Here is a 20971-nt window from a genome sequence, read left to right on the forward strand (position 1 = left end):
CACTCCTGACTATACTTACTTTTATGTAAAGGAAAGACACTTGTGGGAAAAGACTTTTGGAAGTTGGTTTAGAGTAAGATTAGATTTGCAAAAGCAGTGTCACTAGTAAGCAACTGCTGGGATCCCTGCCGGTGAAGTGAACCTCCCGAGGTTTGTAATGAGTTCTAGTTGAAGGCAGCAGGAACCCCAGAGGCTTGTGCTTGGTCCTCCTGGTTTGTAGCTCATCTGGTGCTCCTGACTCTGACAGAAAATCTGAAACATGCGAAGGTACCTCGTCTCTTGGAACAGTTCTGTGGGATACAAAAATATCAAGTTGTATAAGATTGTCTTGTATTAGAGAAAAGTAAATGTATAGATTAAATAACATATGACATCCAATTGCTCATTGTAAGCTAATTCTTTAAAATGGCAGCTTTGCCAAGATGTTTCTGTGTAAAGAATCATCTTGTTTATTTTTATATAAGGCTATTTTCCTAATTTATTTAATTTAATAAAGCATTTTTTTTATAGAAGCCTTTGTATTAACCAGCAGTGAAGATATTGTCTTGGATGACCCGTGTGGATCATCCAACGCACGAGATGACGAACGTTTGATCCACTGCCTGCTAATCACAGTCCGTCTTACATCACTCAGTAGATCAATCAGGCCATAGATCACTCAGTAGATCAATCAGGTCTTGGATCACTCAGTAGATCAATCAGGTCTCAGATCACTCGGTAGATCAATCAGTCTGTTATACAGCTTCCACCTTCGTCCCTTCATCTATATTAAAGAGTCTATCTTTGTCAGCCCTGTGTTTGCCCCAAGGTATATTGTATATCATGATTAAGTTTCCATGTTATGCTCCTCCATTCAGTGCGAGGTCAAGGCCATGAAGTCTTACATTATAGTAATATAACACGGAACCTAATTTACTGGCAACATCAGTGAATTATTTTTTACTTCGACAGACGTCTCCTGCCAAGGCAAGGTAACCCTAAGAAGGAAACACATTTACCATCATTCATTCAATCTCTTCATTGCCAGAAGTGTGCTGACATCACAAGGCAGATTCGTCTCCGACTACAACATCCTCACCCTTACTTTGGCTTGCACACTATCATCACCTTTTAGGAATATTCTTTGTTCTTGTCTGTCACTTAAATTAATATCATTGTGTATTAAGTGTATAAAAAACGAATGCCAGATTAAACTTCCTATATAGACACAGTGCTTACCATGTGAAGCTCGCAACAACTTTGTTTATGTTCATCAAAAATCTCAAAAGCTGAAATTAAACAGAACGAAACGGAGAGATTCATGGTGATCCTTCATGCAGGAGGACATGTGGGCCATAATGGACTACAACAATCAGAAATACTGAAAGTGGCACAGAGCGATACAGCTGAAACTAAGCTAGGTGTACAAGCTTGCTGAGAGTCAGTGCCCAGATTATCTTGTCTCACGTTGTGTAAGAGAAATCAAAATCAATATTGGTAAGGGAAGCGAGTATACTTTTAAGGTTGCTACTGAATGTGACCAGGTTTCAGGTACCTTCTGTGATTCGATAAATCGTGTTTGATGGGACTTGAGCTAGAACACGCTAAATCCATGCTGGTGTGAGATTCGTTTTAAAAGCCTGCATTGTGGTCACAGTGGGGCCCATGCTAACCTTCCTATGGTGTAAATATAACTAGTTTGATGAATCTTATTAGGCTGGTATGGTACAGTAGATAACACGCTGGCCTGCTAGTTTTAGCACTGCCTTGCCATGGGTTAGAGTCCTCCCTGCTGTGACACAGTTAAAGGGCTCGAGGAATTTGATTTGACCTCTGCTCTGTCAGCTGTTCACGATTTATTTATTCCCTCGGGGGTGATCCTCTCTCGGGCTATTTGTCACTGTTCTCTCAGCAATTCCGACACAGTTAAAATGTAACAAATTGTTTTTTATCAAATCTCAGTTGGAATTCTGGTCATCATCTTGCCATCACTGTCTTGTACGGGAAATTACACTCACTATTACGCATCGGACACACGCGACTCAAACAGGATACCATATGAAATAACGACCAGCACCGTTCTGCTAGGACTCCCGGGTCACACTCTCAGTCCACCATACCTTAATAGATTGTCCTGTTTATCAAGGAGCACGCAGGATTCACTCCCGTGTCTACCACGCCATGACACACGCTAACTGACCTCATCGCCGAAAGTTCCTCGTACAACCCACACTCTTTGAATTAAAAGAAACTTACATATTGCACAAAGTATAATTTAAATTTTACACTTTAACCCTCAACCTTCACTAACCCCTACCACTAACACATCCCTGCCCTATATTAACCCTAAACCTTGCACCCCCGTATCCCTCGCACATCTCTACTCTTCTACGCACAAAATGCTTATTGCAGAAGCCAGGTATAGATACTCAAGAATCCGGGAAAAAAGAATTAATGTACAGTTGCTATGGATCCCATCACACACTGTATTACTCCTTCATGATAAAGTTGATATGTTAGCCAAGAAGAGTACCCAGAAGGAGAATGTATAATATAATTTTGGTATAACTGTGTCTAGCATTTGGAATAATATTAGGAGAGAAGTAAATAATGAAAATGATTGTTATAGGAATGCAATTAGAAGCCTGAGTAGTTCTATAACCCACTATGATAACATGAACGTAGATAAGTATGTTTATGGAGCAACTTGCAATGTGAACAGACTGACTGATGTTGTAGTGGCCAGGCTTAGGCTTGGTTACAAGTACTTCTGGCAGTTTGGGAGACACAGATGATGATCAGACTAAATGCAAATTATGTGGCCAGGCATATGGTCACTGTCTTGAACACTATGTGCTAAATTGTCCACTTATTGAGGAATATAGAGATAAACACTTTAATAACCTGTGTGACATGTCAAGATATCTTATTAATGAAAATAAGATATCAGATATACTAAGTGAAATGTAGATATAATCCAAATGTACACCTGTTAACCCTTTTGGGGCCTTGTTCCTAGGCCTTTTGTGTATCCATATGCTCTTGCGCTACCGTCCACAGGATGGATATGGGGTACACAATAAACTAGCCACTTCGGTGGCAAAATCTAATCTATGCTCACGCACTCTTACCCAGGTCGCTGTGTAACCCATGGTAAACCCGGGTTTACCACACAAAATGAGTATGTTGGTGTTATTGTATCGAGAATGATTGACTCCCATTTCCTCAGGCGCTGTATGACCCATACTGGTTTAACCCTTCCTTCGTGAATGTAGTAATAATATGCTTAATCAGATATGTTAGGTTTCAAGCTTATCGACTACACGATTGCCCTTCTGGCTGTAATTTATTCTAACATCAAGTATAGTTTAGTCCCTCAAATAGGAATTAAAAGTATATTTTCAGTGCACACGTACTGAGAAATACACCATATTGGCTGCATTCACACTGAGGAAAGTACACACTTCTGGTTTTATATACACTGTGGTACACACTTGTGGTTGTGCACACACACTGGCACACCTCTGGTTATACACACACTGGTACACACCTCTGGCTGTGTGCACACCGAGATGGAGATACAGAGAACACACACTCGTGCACGCACACAGAGGAGCTGTGACTCGACCCCTGCAGCCACACGTAGGTGAGTAGTAAACACACAAAATAAGGCAAGTGTCTATCAACGAGTGCCTTTGCAGCCGGCAACTAACTTCTCGGTGTAAACACTGTCAGGGAGTCTTGAGCACGTCCCGAGCAGCACTGACCCGGGTAGGGGGGAGGGAGGAGGGAAGGTTGTGGGATCAAGAGAGTGGATGGGAGGTTAGGGGAAAGGAGTCGGGGGGGGGGGGGGGGTTGGAGGCAGGAGGGGAGAGTTGAAGGGAGGGGTGACTTGGTGAAGCGATCTTGTGTACCAGGGCGTCAACAAGGATATATACACCGATAGGTGCTCACCTATTTGTACTCACCTATTTATGGTTGCAGGGGTCGATTCATAGCTTCTGGCCCCGCCTCTTCACTGATCGTTACTAGGTCCTCTCTCACCATGAGCTTTATCATACCTCGTCTTAAAACTATGTATGGTTCCTGCCTCCACTACGTCGCTTGCCAGACTATTCCACATCCTGAGAACTCTATGACTAAAGAAATACTTCCTAACATCCCTCTGACTCATCTGAGTCTTCAACTTTCAATTGCGACCCCTTGTTTCTGTGTCCCGTCTCTGGAACATCCTGTCTCTGTCCACCTTGTCAATTCTTCGCAGTATTTTGTATGTCGTTATCATGTCTCCCCTAACCCTCCTGTCCTCCAGTGTCGTCAGGCCGATTTCCCTTTACCTTTCTTTGTAGGACATTACCCTTAGCTCTGGAACTAGTCTTGTTGCAAACTTTTGCACTTTCTCTAATTTCTTGACGTGCTTGACCAAGTATGGGTTCCAAACTGGTGCTACATACTCCAGTATGGGCCTGACGTATACGATGTACAGGTGTGTGTGTCTCTCGGTGTTAGTGTGTGTGTATACGTTTTAACTGGCTTTTGCAGTCTGGTAGCGTAGCAAGATAGCATGGAAGTTGAACACAAAGCACTGTTAACTAATGTTTATTTACTAATGGCTACACAGACAGACGCAGTTAGAGGGTAGCCAAGGAGCCAGTCCAGGAGGTAGGTTTTGACGGAAGGTCAGGTGTGCGCGGAGAGTGAGTGATGCAGACTGCAGTGTAGCTGGGTGAGCTGAAGGTAGGCCTATGGCCACCAGGCAGCAGCACAGGTCTACGGGCACAGCTCCCCTATCGGTAGTTATTAGGAAACAGGTATGGGGTAGGCATACTGTGGCTAGGTCTCGATTTGTGCGAATAGCAAAGACTGATAGTCTCTGGTAGTCTCACCTTAGTGTGGTGACATCAGGTCTGAGCTGTGTGAGTGTATGATTATCACTTTGTTCAGTATTTTAGAATTAAATTTTAATTAATCTTCTAAATGTTTTTGTGGTTGTGTGGGTATATTGGTGATGGTGGTTGTTGTGTAGGGATAGTAGTGACTGTTGTTGTGGGGATAGTGATAGTGGTAGTTGTTGTGTAGGGATTGTGGTTGTGTGGGGGTAGTGGTGATGGTGGTTGTGTAGGGATTGTGGTTGTGTGGGGGTAGTGGTGATCGTGGTTGTGTGGGTGGGGGATAGTAGTGATGGTGGGTGATTGTGCTGGGAGGGGAGAGGTGGTAACAGAGTTGATGTCAGTTTTCTGACACAAAATGATCGCCTCACACCGCTGTCATTACACATAGTCGTCACTCATCATCACCACACATGTCATGTGGGGGTTCGATAACCTGGATTGGGTAATGACACTCACGTTGGATGTTCTAGTATATTGACCTACCGCCTCTCTAACGCCTCTACTTGAACTGGCTCGCTGGGTGCCTCGGAGGGTAGCGGCATTCAAAACATGCTAGGTCAGCTGAAGAGTGAATAACAAGTGATTCACACAGACAGTTGGTAGTGAGTCATACTACTGGTAACTGGTTACTGGCAACTGGTTACTAAGAACTGATACTACCGAGACACACAGGCAGGACTACAAAGAGACTTGGACACACTGCAAGCCTGGTCCAGCAACTGGCTCCTCGAATTTAACCCCGCCAAATGCAAAGTCATGAAGATCGGGGAAGGGCAAAGAAGACCGCAGAGTATAGTCTAGGTGGCCAAAGACTGCAAACCTCACTCAAGGTTAAAGATCTTGGGGTGAGTATAATACCGAGCACATCTCCTGAGGCGCACATCAATCAGATAACCTCTGCAGCATACGGGCGTCTGGCAAACCTAAGGATAGCGTTCCGATACCTCAGTAAAGAATCATTCAAGACTCTGTACACCATGTACGTAAGGCCCATACTGGAGTATGCAGCACCAGTTTGGAACCTAAACCTGGTCAAGCACGTCAAGAAACTAGAGAAAGTACAAAGGTTTGCGACAAGACTAGTCCCAGAGCTAAGGGGATTGTCCTACGACGAAAGGTTAAGGGAAATTGGCCTGACGACACTGGAGGACAGGAGGGTCAGGGGAGACATGATAACGACATACAAAATACTGCACGAAATAGACAAGGTGGACAAAGACAGGATGTTCCAGAGATTGGACACAGAAATAAGGGGTCACAATTGGAAGCTGAAGACTCAGATGAATCAAAGGGATGTTAGGAAGTATTTCTTCAGTCATAGAGTTGTCAGGCAGTGGAATAGCCTAGAAAATGACGTAGTGGAGGCGGGAACCATACATAGTTTTAAGACGAGGTTTGATAAAGCTCATGGAACAGGGAGAGAGAGGACCTAGTAGCAATCAGTGAAGAGGCGGGGCCAGGAGCTATGATTAGACCCCTGCAACCACAAATAGGTGAGTACACACACACACACACACACATGATGGAAGGGTTAGACTCAGAAGTGTCCCTGTTTGCAGATGATGTGAAGTTAATGAGGAGAATTAAATCTGATGAGGACCAGGCAGGACTTCAAAGAGACCTGGACAGACTGGACACCTGGTCCAGCAAATGGCTTCTCGAATTTAATCCTGCCAAATGCAAAGTCATGAAGATAGGGGAAGGGCACAGAAGACCGCAGACAGAGTATAGGCTAGGTGGACAAAGACTGCAAACCTCACTCAAGGAGAAAGATCTTGGGGTGAGTATAACACCGAGCATGTCTCCGGAAGCACACATCAATCAGATAACTGCTGCAGCATATGGGCGCCTGGCAAACCTGAGAACAGCATTCCGATACCTTAGCAAGGAATCATTCAAGACACTGTACACCGTGTATGTCAGGCCCATACTGGAGTATGCAGCACCTGTTTGGAACCCGCACTTGATAAAGCACGTCAAGAAACTAGAGAAAGTACAAAGGTTTGCAACAAGGTTAGTTCCAGAGCTAAGGGGAATGTCCTATGAAGAAAGATTAAGGGAAATCGGCCTGACCACACTGGAGGACAGGAGGGTCAGGGGAGACATGATAACGACATATAAAATACTGCGTGGAATAGACAAGGTGGACAAGGACAGGATGTTCCAGGGAGGGGACACAGAAACAAGAGGCCACAATTGGAAGTTGAAGACACAAATGAGTCAGAGAGATAGTAGGAAGTATTTCTTCAGTCATAGAGTTGTAAGGCAGTGGAATAGCCTAGAAAATGACGTAGTGGAGGCAGGAACCATACACAGTTTTAAGACGAGGTTTGATAAAGCTCATGGAGCGGGGAGAGAGAGGGCCTAGTAGCAACCGGTGAAGAGGCGGGGCCAGGAGCTAGGACTCGACCCCTGCAACCACAAATAGGTGAGTACAAATAGGTGAGTACACACATAGCTTTAAGCAGAGGTACGATAAAACTCATGGTTCAGGGAGAGTGCCCTAGTGGCGACCAGTGAAGAGGCGGGGCCAGGAGCTTGGACTCAACCCCTGGAACCTCAACTAGGTGAGTACACACACACACTCAGTGCAGCAGGTTAGGTTTTAAAAAAGTTGAGTTAAGAAGCAGGACAAGTGTTTCCTGACGCGAGACGTACTCAGAGCCCGGATAGCTCAGTCGGTAGAGCATTAGGCTTTTAACCTAAGGGTCCAGGGTTCGAGTCCCTGTTCGGGCGATGTTTTTTGCGTGTCCCCTATCTCAATTACTATCGGACTCGGCTCACATACTGAAGTTCAGGGTTCGATCCCCGGTACGGGTGGAAACGTTAGGACACTTTTCCTTAAAACACCTGCGCTGTCCCTGTTTACCTATCAGTAAAATAGGTACCTGGGTGTGAGACGCATCCTGGGAACAAAATTGACCTAATTTGCCCGAAATGCTCTGCATAACAAGCGGCTTTCTATATAGCAGTATGTCACTGATATCAGCTAGACCTGTATACCTTGTACATGCATTTGTAGAAATAAAAATTATTATTGTTATAAGATGACCCGCCGCTGGAGTAGTAACTGGCGTCTCGTGACGAGGCAGTCATCACCAGCGTCGAGCGCAGCCAACCAATAGCAACACTTCAATATCATTCGTGGGTTACTATTATCAAAGAGCTTCACTCTCTGGTTGGCCGGAACTACACGAGCCTTGTTGACAATGAATTCTCCACCAGATGAACCAACTCAAGCCAGTTTCTTTTTTACTTCTGATGCGTTGGTCGGTGTGAACGTTTGTGTGTCCCGTGCAACACATAGACAGATACAGTGTGATTGTTTAGTGATTGTTTACACTGCATTTGAATGACCCATGCAGACTCGGCATTTATCAGTGATTATATAACAATAGTGATGATTATTAATGGTTATTATAAAACATATTATGACGTTGAAAGTAACCAGCAGCTTGGAACGCTTTCCAAAAATGTGATCATCATATTGATGCGCTTAGATTAACACTTGATGTATGAATTTTGTTTTATAGTGGCTGAGCAGCGTGCGACTTTAGGAAGGCAGGAATCATCTTCCCCTCGGAGGTATTTGAAGGTAAGTGCCAGTGAAACTTTTGTAAATTGTTACTATATGGTAGAAGGTATAGATAAATCTGTATGCATAGTTTACAGTTAGTACAATAGACGGCAATCGCAGTCACCTTGTTGGCGCTGTATCAAAAAATACGAAAGCCCATTCACAGCAGATTCCATTGATGTATCGGGTTCAATTCATATCACCCAGCGGTCATTAGTGATAGCAGTGAGAACTCTGACAAGCTATACTGATCAGTGAGAACTCTGACGATCATCACTGGTTGGGAATCTAGTTGACTTATGTTCTTGTATGTATATTCCTCTAACTCTTGGTTCTTAGGAGTTGCGCCCCTGGCGGTAGCGAGTAGCGAATCGCTTTCTACCGGTTCGCAGCACATTTGTTGTTTCGGGAATCTTGTGAAATTAACACTGTGATTAGACACTGAATCAAAATCTCCAAATTAACTTCTCTCTCATTTTGATTTAGAGTCCTTGCCAGATTTTATTTGTTTACTAAACCTGGCAGTAATATTTTGAGGAAATATGTTATTACTATGACTACTGGGAAGAAATAGTTGGAAGTGAATTGATTTCGATGACTTAATGGGGAAGACGAGAGAATATTGTCTCTTGTAGTCTGAATTATAGGCCTGTACACACATGTATCCTCTCTCCTGTATCATATAACATGTATCCTTCACGACTACGACAACTACTACTACAACTAACCCATCTCTTTGGGAAGGACCTACTTCCACTGGGGAATCCCGTCTACCAGTGACTATGCCTTCGTCTGCTACACCTGACGTTACTATATAAGCGCCAGGCTCCTTGCTTCTGCTTCAGAATCTCCGCGACTACGGTTACCTGGAGGTTATTCCGGGGATCAACGCCCCCGCGGCCCGGTCCATGACCAGGCCTCCCGATGGATCAGGGCCTGATCAACTAGGCTGTTACTGCTGGCCGCACGCAGTCCAACGTACGAGCCACAGCCCGGCTGATCCGGCACTGACTTTAGGTATCTGTCCAGCTCTCTCTTGAAGGCAGCCAGGGGTTTATTGGCAATTCCCCTAATGCTTGATGGGAGGCTGTTGAACAGTTTTGGGCCCCGGACACTTATGGTGTTTTCTCTTAGTGTACCAATGGCGCCCCTACTTTTTATTGGGGGCATTTTGCATCGCCTGCCCAGTCTTTTGCTTTCGTAGGGAGTGATTTCTGTGTGCAGATTTGGGACCATTCTTTCCAAGATTTTCCAAGTGTAGATTATGATATATCTCTCCCTCCTGCGTTCCAACGAGTACAAGTCAAGTGCTTCCAAGCGTTCCCAGTAGTTAAGGTGCTTGACAGAACTTATACGTGCAGTAAAGGATCTCTGTACACTCTCTAGATCTGCGATTTCACCTGCTTTGAATGGAGATGTTAATGTACAGCAGTATTCTAGCCTAGAGAGAACAAGTGATTTGAAAAGGATCATCATGGGCTTGGCATCTCTCGTTTTGAAAGTTCTCATTATCCATCCTATCATTTTCTTTGCACGTGCGATCGTGGCACTGTTGTGATCCTTGAAAGTGAGATCCTCAGACATTACTACTCCCAGGTCCCTTACATTATTTTTCCTCTCTATTGTATGGCCGGAGTCAGTAGTATACTCTGTTCTAGTTATTATCTCCTCCAGTTTTCCATAACGGAGTAGTTGGAATTTGTCCTCATTGAACATCATATTGTTTACCGTTGCCCACTGGAAAACTTTGTTTATATCTTCTTGGAGGTTAACCGCGTCCTCAGCAGATGACAGCCTCATGCAGATCCTAGTATCATCCGCAAAGGATGATACGGTGCTGTGGTGTATATCTCTGTTTATGTCTGATATGAGGATAAGGAATAAGATGGGGGCGAGTACTGTGCCTTGTGGAACAGAGCTCTTCACTATGGCAGCCTCCGATTTAACTCTGTTGACCACTACTCTTTGTGTTCGATTTGTTAGGAAGTTGAAGATCCATCTCCCCACTTTCCCAGTTATTCCTTTAGCACGTATTTTATGGGCTATTACGCCATGATCGCATTTGTCAAATGCTTTTGCAAAGTCTGTGTATATTACATCTGCATTCTGATTTTCTTCCAGTGCATCCAAGGCCATGTCATAGTGATCCAGTAGTTGTGAGAGGCAGGAGCGACCTGCCCTGAACCCATGTTGCCCTGGATTGTGCAGATTTTGGGAATCCAGGTGATTTGCAATCCTGCTTCTTAGCACTCTTTCAAAGATTTTTATGATGTGGGACGTCAGAGCTATTGGTCTATAGTTCTTAGCTAATGCTTTGCTGCCACCTTTATGGAGTGGGGCTATATCCGTTGTTTTAAGTGACTGTGGAATTTCACCCATGTCCAAGCTCCTCCTCCATAGTGTACTTAGGGCACGCGAGAGGGGTTTCTTGCAGTTCTTAATGAAAACAGAGTTCCACGAGTCTGGGCCCGGGGCTGAGTGCATAGGCATGTTGTCAATGGCTTTTTCGAAATCTATCGGAGTTAGGGTAATGTCGGAAATCTGGCATACATTTATGGAGTTTTGAGGCTCATTCATGAAGAAATCATTAGGGTCGTCGATCCTCAGACCGATTAGTGGTTCACTAAACACAGAGTCGTACTGGGATTTCAATATTTCACTCATTTCCTTGTTGTCATCTGTGTAAGTCCCATCCTGTCTAGATGTGGTATTTGCCTTGTTTTTGGCATATGAAAAAAAATATTTTGAATTTCTTTCAATTTCACTAATAGCTTTAAGCTCCTCCTGCCTCTCCTGGTTCCTGTAAGAGTCATTTAGCTTAAGTTCGATAGTTTCCACTTACCTGGTCAGCGCCTCCTTTCGTGTATCAGATATTCTAGCACTCCTGAGGAGCTCAGTGACTCTTCGTCGTCTTCTGTAGAGGGAGCGTCTTTTTCTCTCCAGTTTACTCCTGCTCTTCTTCTTTCTTAGGGGAATATGCCTAGAACATGCTTCGGCTACCAGGAAGTTGATCCTTTCAAGGCACTGGTTTGGATCCATGTCATTTAAGACATCTTCCCAACATGTTTCGTTTAGGACATGGTTTACCTGGTCCCAGTTGATGTTCTTGTTGTTGAAATTGTATTTTGTGAAGACACCTTCACAGGTACATGCATTCTGCTGTTCAGGACCCCTATGCATGTACGTCTGGACTTCGATTAGATTGTGATCGGAATTAGTTGTTTTTGATATTCTTATGTCTCTTATCAGGTCCTCATTATTTGTGAAAATAAGGTCAAGTGTGTTTTCTAGTCTTGTTGGCTCCACTATCTGCTGGCTTAAGGTGTGTTTTTCGCAGAGACTTAGTAGCTCATGTGTGTGTGACCTTTCATCTGCGCTGCCTCCGGGGATTGTTTCAGCTATAACATTATTTGCTACATTCTTCCATTTTGTATGCCTTAGGTTGAAATCACCAAGCAGTAAGATGTTTGGGGATGGAGCTGGAAGGTTTTCCAAACAGTAATCGATTTTCAGTAGCTGTTCCTTGAACTGTTGTGAGGTTGCATCTGGTGGCTTGTATACAACCACAATGACTAGGTTTTGGTTCTCGATCTTTATTGATAGAACTTCAACTACCTCATTTGTGGTGTTCAGCAACTCCGTGCAGATAAGGGACTCTTTGACATACAGGCCAACCCCCCCCCCTTGTTGCCTGTTTTTTCTGTCACATCTAAAAAGGTTGTAACCACTTATCCATATTTCACTGTCAAAGTGATCTTTTGTGTGAGTCTCTGTGAAGGCTGCAAACATTGCATTAGACTCCACTAGAAGTCCACTGATAATAGGTATTTTGTTGTTGGTGGATGGCTTAAGGCCCTGTATATTAGCAAATATGAACGAGGTTGTATTCTGTGTTTGTTAGGGGGATTTTGTTATTGGCATCAGTAGTTGTAATTCTGGAGGGCCATGGGTGACCACTGGCTGCGCCTCCAGTCCAACAAGGCTCCAAGGTGGTGGACTATTTTTGTTATTTCCTTCCATTTTCTTTTTTCGTTTCCTGCCACTAAAAAATCACCTGGAGTTGGGTTGTCGTAGCTACTATTGTTTGTCTTGTGGGGTCTGTGCCTCCTGGTCACTTTTAGATTACCTCATCTTCTGTACATAGTCTTACTGTCTTCAAGTTATGTCCTAGAATTTGTATTGATAAAGCCACTGGATGGCGAAACATTTACAATAAAGATACCCAGATGTTGCACATGTGTCTTAATTTCATCTTGTCGGTATTATATACCATTCTTGCACAACATGTATCCTCATGTATCAACATAATATAAATGTTGATAAACATGAAGGGAACAGCTGTAAGGAAAATAATGTGTCAGGAATGTCGTCTCGGCGGGACTGTCTAGACAGGTGGTGAGCTCTCTCTCTCTCTCTCTCTCTCTCTCTCTCTCTCTCTCTCTCTCTCTCTCTCTCTCTCTCTCTTAATTTTTCTTTTTCTTCTTTTCTTTTTTTATCATTCTCCATGCAATTAGATAAGGGTAATCGCCACGTTGCATTTACAGGGGGTTGAGCTGCAGCTCCTGGTCAGGCTTCTCCACTGTCGATCAGCTATCATTAAAAATCCCCGCTATATCTATTGTGGAATTCACTGCTCGTCTCACTGTGTTGCAGCCACGGTATTGTGGGTTACGAATTGTTACAGCCACGGTATTGTGGGTTACGAATTGTTGCAGCCACGGTATTGTGGGTTACGAATTGTTGCAGCCACAGTATTGTGGGTTACGAGTTGTTGCAGCCACGGTATTGTGGGTTACGAATTGTTGCAGCCACGGTATTGTGGGTTTAATTCTTCACGTTCTGGGTGTACATGGGATGAGGGTAGTGAAGGGTGGGTAGGTGTGTCGTGTTATAAGAACATAAAGAAGGAACATTGCAGCAGGCCTACTGGCCCATACGAGGCAGGTTTAAGTCACCTCCCTTAAGGAAGGAGCACGGCATCAGACCTATTAACACAAGCTAGTCAGGTGTGTGTGTGTGTGTGTGTGTGTGTATGTGTGTGTGTGTGTGTGTGTGTGTGTGTGTGTGTGTGTGTGTGCAGGTGTGTGTCTCGCTCACTCGCCAGGCAAGTGCTGTGACACGTGTATGCAAATTTTGACAAGTGTTGCCCGTGGCTGCAACCAGGTGTGGGCAGGTAGTTCCACTATTGCAATACACACCTGTTGCAACATACATACCTGCTGCGATACACACACCTGATGCAATACACCCGCGAGCGACATACAGTTGGTGGCAGCAGTACTTATCAAATGGATCAGTTAATTACATATCTTGTTCATTAAAGTGGAGAGAGGAGAGGCAGGGAGAGGAATGGTCAGGGAGAGAGAAAGAGAGAGAGAGAGAGAGAGAGAGAGAGAGAGAGAGAGAGAGAGAGAGAGAGAGAGAAGGCGAGGAGGGAGAGACGGAATGGAGAGAAGCGTGAAAGAAGGGGAGGGAGGAAGGATGGAGGAATTGGGGGGGGAGAGAGAGAGAGAGAGGAAGAAATCGCAATGGGAGCAAGATAGATACAAGGATAGGCAGGGGTGGAGAGGGAGAAAAAGTGTTACTGAAATGGGATGAAAATGAGGACAAGACAGAATAGAAGAATGAAGAGATGGCAGAGGACAGGGAGGAGAAAATTCAAGATAAAATAATGAGTATGAGAAAAAGGAGACGCATGAAGATAAATGCTGAGCTAGGAGGAGGAAGAGGAGGAGAAGGAGAGGTGGAAAAGAGGGACATCCGGGATGTAAGGTGAGAGAGACGGAGAGGCAGAATGAGAGGGGGAGAGACACACACAGACAGACACGGAGAATTCTAGGGAGACGTCATGCAGCATCTGGAAGAAGAGGACAGTAAGCAAATTTGATTCGGGGAAAAGGCGACGTAGCTCCAATACCTTGAATCAGAAGCCCTTCACCAGTATATCAAGGTACCCATAATAGTATAGTAATAGTATTACAGGTGTGTGCTCGCGTGTGCGTGTGTATGTAGGCGTGTGTGTGTGTGTGTGTGCGCGCGTGTGTGTGCGCGCGTGTGTGTGCGCGCGTGTGTGTGCGCGCGTGTGTGTGTGTATGGTGCGCACACATTTCCTTACAAAAATCAGACATTGATGGATCCGGTTAAAGAGTTTTACCACATAAACAACGTTATGCTCGTAAGTTTAACAAGCGAGTGTGTTTACCATTAACATAAACAATTATCACAATGTGGTGTGACTTATTATGGAAATTTGGACGCTATTTTCTGTCGACGAAAACAACACCTTTAATTCATTCTCTCTCTCTCTCTCTCTCTCTCTCTCTCTCTCTCTCTCTCTCTCTCTCTCTCTCGTAGTCATCTCCCTGAAGAAGATACTTATCACGTCTCTTCGACACATTCAAGATTTTAGCGTGCACGTGTCCACGTCCTGGTTCCACATATTTCGCTTACCTTGTTCGTGGTCGGCCTCTGTGAGTATCATAAACGTTATCATATCCCCTCTGCTTCTTTGTTCCTCCAATGTTGTGATATACTCACATAATCCATTTTTTCTACTCAACAGATTTGTATGAATCAACGGTGTGCTATTACCCTGTTAGGTAAGACACATATGCAACAGTTAGGTATCTTTATTTCGAAACGTTTCGCCTACACATAAAGAATCTGAAAAGAATCTCCACGACTATGGTGCTCTTCGCACCTACTCCTAGGTTGAGGGACTGATTACCTCATCTTCTGTACATAGTTCTACTGTCTTCAAGTTATGTCCTAGAATTTGTATTGATAAAGCCACTGGATGGCGGAACGTCTACAATAAAGATACCCAGATGTTGCACATGTGTCTTAATCTCATCTTGTCGGTATTGTATACCATTCGTACACAAAAATAGGAATTACATTAGCCATCTTCCACATATCAGACACTACACCTGTTTGAAGAGATAAATTAAAAATATTAGTTAATGGTTCACAGAGTTCCATTTTGCATTCCTTAAGAACCCTTGAAAAAACCTCATCAGGACCCGGCGACTTATTTTGCTTCAGTCTGTCTATCTGCTTCACAACCATTTCACTAGTGACTGTGATGTTACATAATTTATCTTCTTCTAGCCCACTATAAAAATTAATTACTGGAATATTGTTAGTGTCTTCCTGTGTAAAAACTGAGAGAAAATAATTATTAAAAATCGAGCACATTTCATTCTCTTTGTCAGTAAGGTGCCCATAGTTATTTTTAAGGGGACCTATCTTATCTCTAACTTTTGTTCTATAGACCTGGAAAAAACTTTTTGGGTTAGTTTTAGAATCCCTAGCAACTTTAATTTCATAGTCCCTTTTAGCTTTTCTTATCCCCTTTTTAATGTCCCTCTTAATGTCAATATACTGATTCAGAAGATGCCCTCACCTCTTTTGATACGCCTATAAATTCCTTTCTTATGCCCTAGTAGATATTTGAGCCTATTATTCATCCATTTTGGGTCATTTCTATTTGATCTAATTTCTTTATATGGGATAAACGTTCTTTGAGCAGCATGTATAGTATTCAGAAAACTGTCATATTGATAGCTCACTTCGTTACCCCAGTCAACAGATGATAAGTGTTCTCTAAGCCCATCGTAATCTGCTAAGCGAAAATCTGGGACTGTTACTGAGTTATCGCTACTATCATACTTCCATTCAATGCTAAATGTAATTGATTTGTGGTTGCTAGCACCCAGTTCCTCTGAAATTTCTAAATTATTAACAAAGGATTCATTGTTTGCCAGAACAAAGTCAAGCAGGTTATTTCCCCTTGTAGGTTCTGTCACGAACTGCTTCAAAAAACAATCCTGAACTACTTCTAAGAAGTCGTATGATTCTAAATTCCCAGTCAAGAAATTCCAATCAATATGACTAGAGTTAAAGTCTCCTAGAATTACTACATTATCGTGCCTTGTGGCCTTAACAATTTCCTCCCATAGTAGTCTCCCTTGGTCCCTATCTAAGTTTGGAGGATGGTATATCACTCCTAAAATCAGTTTTTCTTGCCCCTCTGAAAATTCTATCCAAACAGACTCTGTATGTGTTACTTCAGACTTAATACCCGTTTTTATGCAACAGTTCAATCGATCTCGGACATAGAATGCCACCCCACCTCCCTTCCCGACACTTCTATCTACTTGGAACAATTTAAAACCCTGAATGTGACATTCTGCAGGCATGTCCCGACTTTTTGAATTAAACCACGTCTCAGTTAAGGCAAATACATCAATGTTACCTGCACTAGCAACTAGTCTCAACTCGTCCATCTTATTCCTAGCACTGCGACTATTTGTGTAATATATATTTAAAGACCCTCCTCTGTCTTTACCCTTCCTGCTCCTTTCTCTTATACCACTAAAACTATTACTGTCCTTGTCAATTAGTGCCACTGGCTTTCCAATATCCACCTCATTTTGCCTATTACTAGTTCTCCTAGTACTCATATTACTACACTGCGACTTCACTGTTTTCCCGCCAAAACCCATACCACTAACTATTCCTAGTTTAAAGTCCTAACTGCTCCCTCCACTGCAGTTGCCAGTGCTACCACCCCAGACCTAGATAAGTGAACCCCATCCCTGCCATACATGTCATTTCTGCCATAGAAGAGGTCCCAGTTGTCAATGAATGTTACTGCATTTTCCTTACAGTATTTGTCCAGCCAGCAATTGACACCAATTGCTCTGGACAACCATTCATTTCCAACTCCTCTCCTTGGCAAAATGCCACATATGACAGGTTTCCCACCCTTCCTCCTAATTATCTCTATTGCTGACCTATACCTGCTAATCAGGTCCTCACTCCTACGTCTGCCAACATCGTTGCCTCCAGCACTGAGACAGATAATAGGATTGCTCCCATTACCTCTCATGATGTCATCCAGACGGCTAACAATATCCTTCATCCCTGCCCCAGGAAAACACACTCTCTGCCTCCTACTCCTGTCCTTCAAGCAGAATGCCCTATCCATGTACCTAATCTGGCTATCCCCAACAACAACAATGCTTTTACCTGCCTTTGCGTCGTCCGTCGTGATGCTCCGAGTAGTCGACTCACATTCGCCAGGTAGCATTACACCACTTGTAGAATTCGTCAAGACGTTCTCGATGGTCTTCGTTGGGGTTTCTAGGGATGTCTCACTCACGTCTGCCAATGCTTCTTTGGTGCTCGTTGTGGCATTCCCAGTAGAACACTCACATTCGTCGGGTAGCACCGAGAATGGGTTGGAAGTTTCCACGGTAGTCTTCTGGTTTCTCGTTGTTTCTGCCTCTCCAACCGTCTTCTTGATCTTCAGCTTGGTTCCATGTTGCCCGGCCACTGACCAAGCTCCCCTCTTAACCTGGGGACTCACAACAGGAGGACTACTACGAATCCTCTTGTTCTCCTCCGTCAATCGCCGTATCTCCATCTTAGCAACTCTGAGCTCTTCTCTCAGCTGCTGGTAAAGTTGCTCAAGAGAGGGCATCCTGGTTCAGATTCACAGAGAGCACACAAACAGGTCTTCACTCGGTTTTTACACAGGAAGACACTAACAATATTCCAGTAATTAATTTTTATAGTGGGCCAGAAGATAAATTATGTAACATCACAGTCATTAGTGAAATGGTTGTGAAGCAGATAGACCGACTGAAGCAAAATAAGTCACCGGGTCCTGATGAGGTTTTCTCAAGGGTTCGTAAGGAATGCAAAATGGAACTCTGTGAACCATTAACTAATATTTTTAATTTATCTCTTCAAACAGGTGTAGTGTCTGATATGTGGAAGATGGCTAATGTAATTCCTATTTTTAAAACAGGGGACAAGTCGTTACCATCTAATTACCGCCCAATAAGCCTGACCTCAATTGTAGGCAAATTACTAGAGTCAATTATAGCTGAGATTATAAGAAGCCATCTCGATAAGCATAGCTTGATTAATGATACTCAGCATGGATTCACAAGAGGCCGGTCTTGTCTAACTAATTTATTAACTTTCTTCAGTAAAGCTTTTGAGGCTGTTGACCACGATAAAGAATTTGATATTATTTACTTAGATTTTAGTAAGGCTTTTGATAGAGTTCTGCACCAAAGACTGTTAAAGAAAGTGGCAGCTCATGGCATTGGGGGAAAAGTGCTCTCATGGATCGAGTCATGGCTCACAGACATGAAGCAGAGAGTGTCTATAAATGGGGTTAAATCCGAGTGGGGATCTGTAACAAGTGGCGTTCCACAGGGATCAGTCTTGGGCCCGTTGTTGTTTATAATATATATCAATGATCTTGATGAGGATGTTACTAGTGATATGAGCAAATTCGCCGATGACACAAAGATAGGTAGCATAATTGATTCAAACGTAGATGTTAGGGAACTTCAGGAGGATTTAAACAAACTGTATTCTTGGTCAGAAATGTGGCAGATGCAGTTCAATGTAGATAAATGCAAGGTTCTGAAGCTCGGGAGTGTCCATAACCCTAGCACTTATAAGTTAAATGATGTAGAACTTAGCCACACAGATTGCGAAAAGGACTTGGGGGTTATGGTAAGCAGCAACCTTAAACCAAGACAGCAATGCCTAAGCGTACGTAATAAGGCTAATAGATTACTGGGATTTATATCAAGAAGTGTAAGCAACAGAAGTCCAGAGGTCATACTGCAGCTTTATACATCATTAGTAAGGCCTCACCTAGATTATGCAGCTCAATTCTGGTCTCCATATTACAGAATGGACATAAATTCGTTAGAAAACATTCAACGTAGGATGACTAAATTAATACATAGCATTAGAAATCTTCCTTATGAAGAAAGATTGAAGACTCTTAAATTGCATTCACTTGTTAGACGAAGAATGAGGGGAGACCTGATCGAAGTGTATAAGTGGAAGATAGGTATTAATAAAGGGGATATTAACAAGGTCTTGAGGATATCTCTCCAAGAGAGAACCCGCAGTAATGGATTTAAATTAGATAAGTTTAGATTTAGAAAGGACATAGGAAAGTATTGGTTTGGAAATAGGGTAGTTGATGAGTGGAACAGTCTACCTAGTTGGGTTATTGAGGCTAGGACTTTGGGTAGTTTCAAATTTAGGTTGGATAAGTACATGAGTGGGAGGGGTGTTGGATTTGAGTGGGACTTTCACATCAGAGCTTATTTCTTGAGTAGCATTGAAAATTGGGTTGGGCAAATGTTTTGTTAGTGGGATGAATTGTAAAGGACCTGCCTAGTATGGGCCAACAGGCCTGCTGCAGTGTTCCTCCTTTCTTATGTTCTTAAATGGTCCAGGTAGGACCGAAACGTCGTCGTAAGCTCCTCTCTTCTATGTGCGGGTTATTTGTGTAACTATTATACTACTATGTACATATATGTATTATGTCAAAATAAAATTTATTATTATTATTATTATTATTATTATTATTATTATTATTATTATTATTATGTAGACAAACACACCGACTGAAGATCAAACTTTGGTTTCTGCTGTTCCAATAACAGCTTGACTTCGCCTGCTGACTTTGACTATCAAAGAAAAGTTGCGTCACTCACCATCGTCGTGTGAGGGGTTGGGGGTCATTGGTGGGGAATCAGGGGTGGGGAATCAGGGGTGGGGAATCAGGGGTGGGGAATCAGGGGCGGGGACTCAGGGGCTGGGAGTCAGGAACTTGATGATTCCTGCTCATCCAGGGCATTGAAAGTTCCTCCCAGGGGATCCCTCAAGTGTCTCAATTCTTCGGATCCCTCAAGGATAAGACTTCTATCCAGGAAGGTTGGCTGAGGAACGTTCCCAGAACGTTGACTGAGGAACGATCACTGCTCATCCAGCAACTTTCTTTGCTTCCAGCTTAGAGGCTGCGCTTTTGTAATCATCTGGAAATGAAAGCTTGAAATCTCTCTGCTCAGTTTCTCAGCTAATCATCCTCAGGAGTTAGTTTGCCACTACGTTAGTGATCAGTTTCCAAAATTAATCTTCCAGAATCTCCAGATAATGTACTACTCTATTAACGATCACTGTATTAGTCTACCTTAATGGAGTTCCACCACTGCTAGACTTGGACAGAGGAATGACTGCGTTTACCAGTGCGTGTCTGATGTTTGTCTTGTTCTCTGTTTGACTTCCTTTTTCGTCCCTTTTATCTCATTTTCATTCTTTATTCGGATAATTCCCACTGCTGCATATAAATTTTTATCTGTACAAAAGTTTGATCTTTCCCTGTCATGCAATTTATTTCCCTCTCATTACATTTATTTCACCTGTCATGCCATTTATTTCACCTGTCATGCCATTTATTTCACCTGTCATGCCATTTATTTCACCTATCATGCCAATTATTTCCCTCTCACTCCATTTATTTCGCTTCCCATGCCATTTATTTCCCTGTCATGTCATATATTTCCCTGCAGTCTTTTTCTGGTGCTTCTTTCCTGTCATTCCAATTTCCATCCTTTTACTTTCATTTCTGGTATAAACCTTGGTAATAAATACCGACAAGTTGGTTTAGAAAGACACGTAAGCAAACACTATAACATAT

At 43.2% G+C, this 20971-nt stretch overlaps 1 protein-coding gene and 1 non-coding gene across 2 annotated transcripts in view; both read left to right on the plus strand.

The window, feature by feature from the left end:
* Window positions 1–7534: 7534 nt before the first annotated feature.
* On the plus strand, window positions 7535–7607 carry TRNAK-UUU (transfer RNA lysine (anticodon UUU)). The gene has a single exon. It is a non-coding gene; the product is annotated as a tRNA-Lys (tRNA).
* A 384-nt stretch (window positions 7608–7991) lies between these two features.
* The window catches only part of glob1 (globin 1), a 307913-nt gene continuing 294933 nt past the window's right edge, over window positions 7992–20971 (plus strand). Inside the window, exon 1 of the mRNA XM_070095922.1 lies at window positions 7992–8466. The gene's annotated coding sequence lies outside the window, so the exon portion shown is untranslated. The remainder of the gene's footprint in view (window positions 8467–20971) is intronic.

Source organism: Cherax quadricarinatus, chromosome 51, assembly GCF_038502225.1.
Source record: "Cherax quadricarinatus isolate ZL_2023a chromosome 51, ASM3850222v1, whole genome shotgun sequence".
Taxonomy (NCBI): domain Eukaryota; kingdom Metazoa; phylum Arthropoda; class Malacostraca; order Decapoda; family Parastacidae; genus Cherax; species Cherax quadricarinatus.